The sequence below is a fragment of the Moschus berezovskii genome, chromosome 16 (genome assembly GCF_049115385.1).
Source record: "Moschus berezovskii isolate FMDL1 chromosome 16, NW_MosBer_1.0, whole genome shotgun sequence".
Taxonomy (NCBI): Eukaryota; Metazoa; Chordata; class Mammalia; order Artiodactyla; family Moschidae; genus Moschus; species Moschus berezovskii.
Genome location: NC_142475.1, coordinates 76,461,446 through 76,472,560, shown reverse-complemented (window position 1 = coordinate 76,472,560; position 11,115 = coordinate 76,461,446). Strand labels below are relative to the sequence as shown.

At 41.7% G+C, this 11,115-nt stretch overlaps 1 long non-coding RNA gene across 1 annotated transcript; it reads right to left on the bottom strand.

The window, feature by feature from the left end:
- Positions 1–415: 415 nt before the first annotated feature.
- LOC129560345 (uncharacterized) lies at positions 416–9,861 on the bottom strand. The gene is made up of 4 exons (XR_008686746.2): positions 9,457–9,861; positions 9,208–9,298; positions 1,537–1,772; positions 416–1,119 (listed from the first exon to the last, which is right to left on the bottom strand). It is a non-coding gene; the product is annotated as an uncharacterized LOC129560345 (long non-coding RNA).
- Between the last annotated feature and the right edge of the window lie 1,254 nt (positions 9,862–11,115).

The window sequence follows — 11,115 nt, the reverse complement described above, 5'->3', positions numbered from 1 at the left end:
GCAACTCAGTGGGCCAGGCTGATTCTTTGCAATGGTGACACCATCAATAAAGTCATGCACAGTTGACCTTGCATTGGAATTAGTCCCCTGGTCTTGCCGCCCTGTGGAACATCTGGGATATCTAGTTTTCCTGTGTGAGGCCTGTATTCTCTTAGTGATATCTTCTAACAGATTTTATATTATAGTATAAATTTCTCTACATTAACTTTATATCCTTTTTTCTTAGTGAATTTCCTGTCGCTTTTCAGTTGACATCCGTCCATTTCTTTTTCTTTTTTTAAAAAATATTTGTTTATTTGGCTATGTCGGGTCTTGATTTTGACACACAGGATCTTCATGGAGGCACATGAGCTTCTCTCTTAGTTAACCCAATGAATGTGGGATATTAGTTCCCCAACCAGGGATCAGACCCGTGTCCCTTGCATTGCAAGGTGAATTCCCAACCACTGGACCACCAGGAAAGTCCCTTGCATTTCTAGCATCTGTAGATAGGCATAGTTTCATCTTTTTCTTTTCAATCCTCACACTTGTGATTTCTCTTGTCAAATGCACTGACTGCTGCCGCCAGGACAATGGTAAATGGTCGTTCCACGAGTGGGCATTCTTGTCTTGTTCTTGCTGTCTGTGCCTTCCTATTCCACTGGGTGATTTGCCGACATTCCTCACCTGTGGAAGTTGCCTCTGATCTAAATTAGGGGTCCTAGGGCCTCCTGGGGGGTCCATTGCCTAAGATTCCGTACTCCTCTCTGTTCAGGAACTAGATCCCACATGCCACAACTAAAAAATAAATAAAAGAAATCTGAGATTTGAAATAAAGAAATAAGGGCTGCCTGGTGGCCATTCCCCCAACCCACACGCATGGCAGGTATCACTCTCCAGTAGCTAGTGAACCCTGGTATGGCCTAGATCTTTTCAACGCTTACTAGTAATTTTTTTTTTTTGGTTACTGTGGACCTTTTTTTTTTTTTTTTTTTTAAGTCTTTATTGAGTTTGTTACAATATGCTTTGGATTTTTGATGAGAGGCATTTGTGAGATCTTATTATAGTCCCTTGACCAAGGATCAAATCCACAGCCCCTGCACTGGAAGGTGAAGTCCCAACTGAAGGAGTCTTTTGTGCCTAGAAAAGAAAACAACAGTCTCAAAGGCCCTTGCTGAATCACCGAACTTGAACTTCCCAGAAAACAAAACAGAACTTTAGGTCCCACCCTGATGCTCCAGGCCGGTTGCATCTATCTGGGACTTATTACCCCCTGTCCAGAAACCTTCCACCCCCTACACCTGCCCTGAAGACTTATCACCCCCTGCCCGAAAACTTTCCACTCCCTACACCTGCCCAAAAGACTTATCATCCCCTGCCCAACTACAAATGTCATCTCAACTAAAGAATACCCAAACCATCCCGCCTGATTAACATTTTCCTTATCACTTCCACAAACCTCCCTATCAACATGGAGCCTCCCTGATCCCTCTCGGCACTCAGCCTGGTCGTTAGGCCGACTGTCGTCCCCTCCTTGCCTGAATAAAGGTAACCTACTTCTGTTGACGCGAGAGACGCCGGCCCCAGCGGCGCAGACGCGAGAGACGGCGGCCCCAGCGCAACAGACCACGCAAAGAAGCGCGGCCGAGAGGAGCTGCCCCACGTCCAATAGGCGGTGGCTGCGCAGGCGCAGGAGGGCGGAGAGGAGCTACTCCACCTTCAAGGTCAGGGGGCGGCCTTGAGGAGATACCCCTTATCCAAGGTAAGGTGCAGCGGGCGCTTTCTTGGAGCAGCTGTGAAGAGATATCCCACGCTCAAGGTAAGAGAAACCCAAATAAGACGGTAGGTATTGCAAGGGGGCATCAGAGGGCAGACACACTGAAATCATAATCACAGGAAACTAGTCGATCTGATCACATGGACCACAGCCGCATGTGCTCCACTGGAGAAGGGAACGGCAAACCACTTCAGTATACTTGCCTTGAGAACCCCATGAACAGTATCAAAGGGCAAAATGACAGGATACTGAATGAGGAATTCCCCAGATCGGTAGGTGCCCAGTATGCTACTGGAGATCAGTGGAGAAGTAACTCTAGAAGGAATGAAGGGATGGAGCAAAAGAAAAATCAGTGCCCAGTTGTGGATGTGACCAGTGATAGAAGCAAGGTCCAGTGCTGTAAAGAGCAGTATTGCATAGGAACCTGGAATGTTAGGTCCATGAATCAAGGCAAATTGGAAGTGGTCAAACAGGAGATGACAAGAGTGAACGTAGACATTCTAGGAATCAGTGAACTAAAATGGACTGGAATGGGTGAATTTAACTCAGATGACCATTATATCTACTACTGTGGGCAGGAATCCCTTAGAAGAAATGGAGTAGCCATCATGGTCAATAAAAGAGTCCGAAATGCAGTACTTGGATGCAATCTTAAAAACGACAGAATGATTTCTGTTCGTTTCCAAGGCAAACCATTCAATATTACAGTAATCCAGGCCTATGCCCCAACCAGCAATGCTGAAGAAGCCGAAGTTGAACGGTTCTATGAACACCTACAAGACCTTTTAGAACTAACACCCAAAAAACATGTCCTTTTCATTATAGGGGACTGGAATGCAAAAGTAGGAAGTCAAGAAACACCTGGAGTAACAGGCAAATTTGGCCTTGGAGCACGGAATGAAGCAGGGCAAAGGCTGATAGAGTTTTGTCAAGAGAACACACTGGTAATAGCAAACACCCTCTTCCAACAACACAAGAGAAGACTCTACACATGGAAATCACCAGATGGTCAACACCGAAATCAGATTGATTATATTCTTTGCAGCCAAAGATGGAGAAGCTGTATACAGTTAGCAAAAACAAGACCAGGAGCTGACTGTGGCTCAAATCATGAACTCCTTATTGCCAAATTCAGACTTAAATTGAAGAAAGTAGGGAAAACCACTAGACCATTCACATATGACCTAAATCAAATCCCTTATGATTATACAGTGGAAGTAAGAAATAGATTTAAGGGACTAGATCTGATAGAGTGCCTGATGAACTCTGGACGGAGGTTCGTGACATTGTACAGGAGACAGGGACCAAGACCATCCCCATGGAAAAGAAATGCAAACAAGCAAAATGGCTGTCTGAGGAGACCTTACAAATAGCTGTGAAAAGAAGAGAAGCGAAAAGCAAAGGAGAAAAGGAAAGATATAAGCATCTGAATGCAGAGTTCCAAAGAATAGCAAGGAGAGATAAGAAGGCCTTCCTCAGTGATCAATGCAAAGAAATAGAGGAAAACAACAGAATAGGAAAAACAAGAGATCTCTTGAAGAAATTAGAGATTCCAAGGGAACATTTCATGCAAAGATGGGCTCGGTAAAGGACAGAAATGGTATGGACCTAACAGAAGCAGAAGATATTAAGAAGAGGTGGCAAGAATGCACAGAAGAACTGTACAAAATAGATCTTCACGACCAAGATAGTCACAATAACGTGATCACTGACCTAGAACCAGATATCTTGGAATGTGAAGTCCAGTGGGCCTTAGAAAGCATCACTACGAACAAAGCTAGTGGAGGTGGTGGAATTCCAGTTGAGCTATTTCAAATCTTGAAAGATGATGCTGTGAAAGTGCTGCACTCAATATGCCAGCAAATTTGGAAAACTCAGCAGTGGCCACAGGACTGGAAAAGGTCAGTTTTCATTCCAATCCCAAAGAAAGGCAATGCCAAAGAATGCTCAAACTACTGCACAACTGCACTCATCTCACACGCTAGTAAAGTCATGCTCAAAATTCTCCAAGCCAGGCTACAGCAGTATGTGAACCATGAACTCCCAGATGTTCAAGCAGATTTTAGAAAAGTCAGAGGCACCAGAGATCAAATTGCCAACATCCGCTGGATCATGGAGAAAGCAAGAGAGTTCCAGGAAGACATCTATTTCTGCTTCATTGACTATGCCAAAGCCTTTGACTGTGTGGATCACAATAAACTGTGGAACATTCTGAAAGAGATGGGAAGCCCAGACCACCTGACCTGCCTCTTGAGAAACCTGTATGCAGGTCAGGAAGCAACAGTCAGAACTGTACATGGGACAACAGACTGGTTCCAAATAGGAAAAGGAGTACGTCAAGGCTGTATATTGTTACCTTGCTTATTTAACTTCTATGCAGAGTACATCATGAGGAACGCTGGGCTGGAAGAAGGACAAGCTGAAATCAAGATTGCTGGGAGAAATATCAATAACCACAGATATGCAGATGACACTACCCTTATGGCAGAAAGTGAAGAGGAACTCAAAAGCCTCTTGATGAGAGTGAAAGAGGAGAGTGAAAAAGTTGGCCTGAAGCTCAACATTCAGAAAACGAAGATCATGGCATCTGGTCCCATCACTTCATGGGAAATAGATGGAAAAACAGTGGAAACAGTGTCAGACTTTAGTTTTTTGTGCTCCAAAATCACTGCAGATGCTGATTGCAGCCATGAAATTAAAAGACACTTACTCCTTGGAAGGAAAGTTATGACCAACCTTGATAGTATATTAAAAAGCAGAGGAGACATTACTTTGCCAACCAAGGTCCGTCTAGTCAAGGCTATGGTTTTTCCTATGGTCATGTATGGATGTGAGAGTTGGACTGTGAAGAAAGCTGATCGCCAAAGAATTGATGCTTTTGAACTGTGGTGTTGGAGAAGACTGTTGAGAGTCCCTTGGACTGCAAGAAGATCCAACCAGTCCATTCTAAAGGAGATCAATCCTGGGTGTTCACTGGAAGGACTGATGCTAAAACTGAAACTGCAATACTTTGGCCACCTCATGCAAAGAGTTGACTCACTGGAAAAGACTCTGATGCTAGGAAAGGTTGGGGGCAGGAGGAGAAGGGGACGACAGAGAATGAGATGGCTGGATGGCATCACCGACTCTGTGGACATGAGTTTGAGTGAACTCCGGGAGTTGGTGATGGACAGGGAGGCCTGGCGTGCTGTGATTCATGGGGTAGCGGAGAGTCGGACACGACTGAGCGACTGATCTGATCTGATCTGATCTGGGGTCCAAGTGTCTGCCTGACGGAGCGGGTTTCAACAAGGACCCTGAGCACTCAGAGCCAAGGGGTTATATAGCATTTTCAAATCATGATATTTCTAAATTACCTACCTCACAGGAATTTTTCACACACACACACACAGCTGTGCATATCTCTATCCTGGTGTCTTAACGAGATAAACTTATCAGACCTGTTTACCTAATTTTCAGTGTCGAAGCCGCCCACATTCTTGGAACTTAAGATTAACTTGTCTCCCAGGTTTTATCTAGTTCTTCTTCCCTCAAGTTCACATACTCAGTAAAAATGGTTTTTCTGGCCTCTAAGATAGCCGTTCTTATGCTAACCCATTCTTACATTCCCCCATTTTCTGTTGTTCAAACGGAGGAATCTTCCTCCGTGGGTAGAGTTTGATCCAGGGATCATTATACATCCTTCCTCAAAAACAATTTTAGGAATCTTTACTTAAAAACAACCTTATCTTAAAATGGAGTCACTTTGGTTTTACAAGCAGCAAGCAAAGTACAGAAGCAAAAATGCATTACAGGAGCATTAAGTTCTACATTAGGTCACAGCGTCTAATCTGAAATCACACCCATAATATCATTTTTCAGGATATCTGGGAAATAGTTATTTCCCAGGATGTCTGAACCATAGCTACTCTATTTTGAGTTTTAATTGTTAAAAAAAAAAATTTTTTTAATAGCCAAAGCAGATGTCACCATTAATGACGTTAGTGTTTTTCTAGGTATGAGAAGATGCAAGAATTGGAACTCATAAAACCTTTTTCTGAAAAGATCTGACTATCTGAAGGCCTGTTCTGCCAGTTTTTTTCAGAGCACAGAGTGCCTCATTCCTGATTTTCACCCTGAACTTCTTTCAGGGGGTGTTGAAGGTCAGCAGCTTGCAATGGTCATGACGTAATCTTTGTAGAGGCAGCTGGCAAGTACCAACTTCCAGTCAGCAGGGTCGCTTCATAGCCACATATCTGACCCTGTGACATCATTTCATGCATTGTGTCCCGTGTTGCTGGGAAGGCTCATTCCCAGGTCTAGGGAAGCGATGGGCCACTCAGTGTGCTAAAATTGGACCAGGCCTTGCAAGTAGCAAAAGTCTCTGGACCACTGTCTTACTAGCCTCCTGGTCCAGGAACATATTCCCTCTTGTTGCTTTTTCTCATACCCAGAGTCACATTATTACAATTATTGATCTCATATGGAACTGCATATCAGCATTATATCACAGGCTCAGTGAAACAAGTGACATAGAAAATAATATAGCCATAGCTAGCAGTTAAGAGTAAAATAAGAATTATAAGTCAAGAACTTTTCTTAGATAAAGCCTGGTATACCCCAAGTCACCTGACTTCATTTGTTAAATGACTATAGCCTGGTGTTAATCTCCTGGTTGTACATTATGGAGCATCTGACCTTTATCTGAAGATTGGTTACTGAGATAAACCTTAGAAACTAACCTAGAGTGTCCTTTTGAATAACTTAATTAAATCTTTTAGCAGTATCACGTAACAAGGAACTGTCTCAGCAGTGAGTCTTAGTAAACACTAGACCTTAATTAACAAAACTAGAAACTTAATTTAACAATTTACAAAACTTAATATTCCATGATTTTTCATTATGGAGGCATTAACCCTGTAGTCAGGAAGGCTTTAACCCATCAAATAAAAAATGAGGTTTGTCAGGGAGCTGGGAAAAGGCAAGCAGCCATCTTGGATATCCCATAGCCCTGACTCTGATTTCCAGGTATTGTTTTTCATTTTCCAATTTAGAAGCAGACTGTTGCCATGGTTTAAGGATATTAGGTTGGCACAAGTCTAACAGAGTTTTTTTATAAGCAGAATGAGCTTTTACATATCTACAAACCCGACAATTGGATTAATTTCTAACACTAGCATAGGATCAGTCCTATGGTAGAAAAGCATTTGATTTATATGCAGACGTCTAAGAAGTCAAGAAAACATTATAAATGATCATACGAATCGGGTTCAGCATCTTGGGCAAGCTGTCTACTTCTGATGTCGTCATCTTCTCATCCTGGTGTAGTGTAGTTTCTTCTGAAAAAAGTCCTTCCATCCAGGTTGGAGACAGTCCCTTAAATTATGTCTTTTTCTAGTCCTGGTTGCAGGTCATGAGGCATCCGATCTTCATCCAAAGATAGATTACTGAGACAAGCTTCAGAAACAAACTTAGGGTGTTCTTTAAGAATTCAATTAAATTTTACATTAATATCACATAACAGCAAGGAACTATCCAAGAAAGAGTCTTACTACCTCCATTAACAAACTGGGATTCAACATTTATTGAAACATCCTTTTTTCCCTAAAATCACCCTCATTTTTACCAAATATAACCAAATTAAGACTTGTTTAAAAAAAAGATCTGTTCTCAATAAAATTGACCTGATTATTTATATAACCATAGACTTTTCTCTTTTTTTGCTTTGCTGAAACTTTTATGGAGTCTCAAACTTAACTTTAAAATCTTTCAGGGCTAGGAAAGTCATCTCAAAGGCTTATCACAGATTTTGCCTAACAGATGTGAGTGAATTCCTCCCTTTCTTAAGGTCTCCAAAACTGAGATTTCTGTACCTGTTAGTGAGATAACCTTCTTAATTTATCTGATAAAGTTACTGGAAGCCTAAAAGTTTCCAGTCTCTGAAGGGGTCAGATAGAGAAAAATGTTAAATGCTTCAATTTGTCTATTAAATACCATTTTACCAAATTACTGTTAAGTCATAATTAGTTTGAGGGGAAGGTTTCCTAAGATCTGGAAAACACAGACTCAAACCAGTAATTTTTCAGAAACCATAAAAGTTATAAGCATATTTGCCAGTTCATTCGGTCCTTTTGTTAACTTTTGTACTTGTATTTATCCAAAAGTCCTTTTTATAAATCTTCTGGAAGAGGAAGCATTTTCACAACAAACTTGGTTAATGCTGTGACAACACTTTAAGATAGTAATCAGAATTATGGCAACATTTTACCTGAATATATCAGAATTTATATATACAAATTGTTTCTGGGATATCTGTATTACTAACATCTACCATACAATATACCCGAGACTTATTATTCACTTGACAGTACTTCCCATGTAATTTAACATGGAAGTTGAACCCAATTAGTGTAATGTCTCCCTTTGGGATGTTTCAGGGGCCCTCTGAAGCATCCCAAAGTCAGCTAGAAGCCAAAAGTGCTTCATCAGATTGATTTAGGAAGTTTTGTCAACAAATATCAGAAAGGTTTAGAGCACTCAGTCAGATGGGATTATAGGTCACTGTGAAACAATAGCTATTCACTCAGCCATAGTAACAATATAGGATTTCAGAGGCAAATATGGAACAGACCATTTAAGAGGCAAATAAACTTAAATCTATTGTCAAACGCAATTTAACATCTCAAGAAAACGTTTATTTATACACAAAACTCTTTCCTTGGTGTCCATTTTCCACAAAACCATTTTATCACTTTCTGTACCCATTTGTTCTCCCATCCTGGAACAGCCAACTGTAAGTTAGACCTACTACCTTTTTCCTCTATAAAATGTAACTTCATTTTTCATACCTTTTTACTGAACACACACATCTTACTTTCCTTAAGCAACCAAGAATTGACCTTTATATTAGCATTCCATAGATTGGTGAACATAAATACCAGTGATAACTTAAAAAATTTTAGCGAACATCTCAGATGGCATCAAACATTATTTATTAATAGTCTAAAATCTTTAGTTTTTCTGTAAGTTAGTATTCAGTAGTGAATGTTTCAGAATCTTATTTTATTTGGAAATGACCTAGCTATTCAATAAATTTTGTTACTTAATTTAGCACAACCTTAGAAATTCAGGTTACCAAAATCTAGAGAAACTGTTTTAGACAGACATTTTTAATCTTAATAGAGTTTATCTAAAAGCTCATGTCTCATTTACATTTCTTAGAAGTTTTTTTTTTTTTTCACTCAAGGTAATTTCTTTGTCAACAAACTTGTGACAGATATAACAATATAACAACATTTAACTTAAACCTAGGTACAATGAGAATATGCTTAATGCTGATGACTCTTAGACATGTCTATATTAGATAGATCAACAAACATTAATATCAGGTATTTAATACTGAATATTTTCCAGTTTACATGAACCTTGAATTTATTATTTGATTTAGAATTATTTGATTTGTAAGCACTTACCTTTTTTTAGTTCCATGCCACCATAATTGCGAGCCGTGGTGTGAATTTCAGGGAAGTGGTTCAGGAGCAGGGTCTTAGGCATTACCTGAGCCTGTCCCATTATTGTTACAAAAAGAAGCCAGAAAAAGACAAGGGATACAATTCCAGCGAACACACAAATTCAAAACGAGCTTTTCAACACCCACTGGCCACTCCACCACACCACATTCACAGACGCTGTCTCATTCACACAACACTCAGGACCCTTACCTAGGGTTCCAAATGGTGTCCACTGTGGACGTCGTTCAGGCACCCCTTCGTCGGCGACGTCTCCCACGACTTCCAGTAATGGAGCCTCCAGGGTCCGTAACCCGCTCCTTCCCTTCCACGAGAATTCTCAATTGGGACCAGGCAGACCTGTTTCAGTCCCTCTGTTCAGGCGAGGACCTGTTTCAGTCCGCCCCTCTAGGAGGTGGCCAAACCTCCTGCTGCGGCTTTTGTGCAAACCTCGGTATCGGAGGTTGTCTGTCTCTTTGAGGAGGGGTCTTGGGATCCCAGACAAGCCCCCAAATGTTAGGGTCCGGAGTCGCCCTTCCCTCAAAGGAACAGAGGACACTCACGATAATGCAAGACACACAGCGAGGTTTATTTCCAGCTAGCTGGGGTCCAAGTGTCTGCCCGACGCAGGGGGTTTCAACAAGGACCCTGAGCACTCAGAGCCAAGGGGTTATATAGCATTTTCAAATCATGATATTTCTAAATTACCTACCTCACAGGAATTTTTCACACACACACACACACACACACACACACACAGCTGTGCATATCTCTATCCTGGTGTCTTAACGAGATAAACTTATCAGACCTGTTTACCTAATTTTTAGTGTCGAAGCCACCCACATTCTTGGAACTTAAGATTAACTTGTCTGCCAGGTTTTATCTAGTTCTTCCCTCAAGTCACATACTCAGTAAAAATGGTTTTTCCGGCCTCTAAGATGGCCGTTCTTATGCTAACCCATTCTTACAGGAGGTTACCAGGGCAGAAGGCAGAGACCACGGGAGAGGGCTGAGTTTGCCATCTGAGACCTTTAGCGTGAGGAAGGGAGAAAGCTGGAGCTGTGAATCATCCACCTCTTACTCTCATCACCAGAAGCTTCTGCGGGTGAAGCCCAGCGGGAAGCCAGGAAGCAATGCCTCCCAGGGAAGGAAGGAATCCATTCAGCTGGCCTCCAGGGTGGAGAAGGTGGAAGGGAAGGGGAAATAGCTAGCATGGAGGATGTTTATCAGACAGTTGTTGCAGGGAGAAGTCAATTCTGACTCTGCTGGAACTGTTTCTTTGACTTGCTTTCCCTTGCTTTTGTTATTATAATTACATATAATGACCTCTTTCAGAGAACTCTGCCTGACTGTTGAACTAAAGTGCCATTGTTCAGAACCCTGTCCACCTGTATATGGCAGGAAGGAAGAAATTAACACATCCCCCCTGACTGAGGCTTCCCATTCTAGGAGAGACTTGCAAGATTAAATGGCCTTTTACTTTGTTTCCTCACCAACCACCCCGCCCGCCCCCTCCACATCTCTGATCAATAAAAGAACCAGGAAAACAGCCCGCAGAAGATGGCTGTTTTGAGATGTTATTCTTCCATCTTCTTGATATGCAGGCTCCCTGAATATAGTCGTATTCCTTGCCTCAACACTTCATCTCTCGTTCAGTGACTTGGTAACACAATCAGCCACATACCCGCAGCAAAACCTCGCAATTTGAGGAGATGCAAGTTGTGGCCATTAGATTGGGCAAAGCTTGATGTTTCAACAGAATGGCTTCTGAACTCTGAGACACTTTGCTCTGCCAAATTCCAGCTTCTGAATCTCCCTTTGCCCTACTATCCCCATATATGTTGAGAAATCATAGTTGTTTTTTCGTTTTTC